Genomic DNA, 378 nt, shown 5'->3' with positions numbered 1-378 from the left:
CAGAAGGGAGACAAAGAAAAAGAAACAAAAAAATAAAAAAGAGAAAGCAAGCGACAAAAGACAACGAAAGAGAAATAAAAAGGAGAAAAAAAAAATAAAAAAAACAAAAGACGGAGACAAAAAGAAAGAAAACAAGAAGAAAGAAAAGAAAAGGAAATAAAAAAATAAAAAACAAAAAAGATAAAAAAAATAAAATAAAAACAACAAAAGACAAAGACAAAAAGAAAGAAAACGAGCTGAGAGAAGAAAGAAAAGAAAAAGAAATAAAAAAATAAAAAACAAAAAATAAAAAAAAATAAAAAAAAAACAACAAACCCCACCCTTGATTAGCCATCTCATCCAAAGCCAACAAAACAGAATCCATGTTATCGAGCACGC

The sequence above is a fragment of the Eimeria mitis genome, genomic scaffold (genome assembly GCF_000499745.2).
Source record: "Eimeria mitis Houghton genomic scaffold, Emh_scaff1504, whole genome shotgun sequence".
NCBI lineage: Eukaryota > Apicomplexa > Conoidasida > Eucoccidiorida > Eimeriidae > Eimeria > Eimeria mitis.
The sequence above is the reverse complement of the archived record's forward strand: the minus strand, read 5'-3'. Positions refer to the sequence as shown.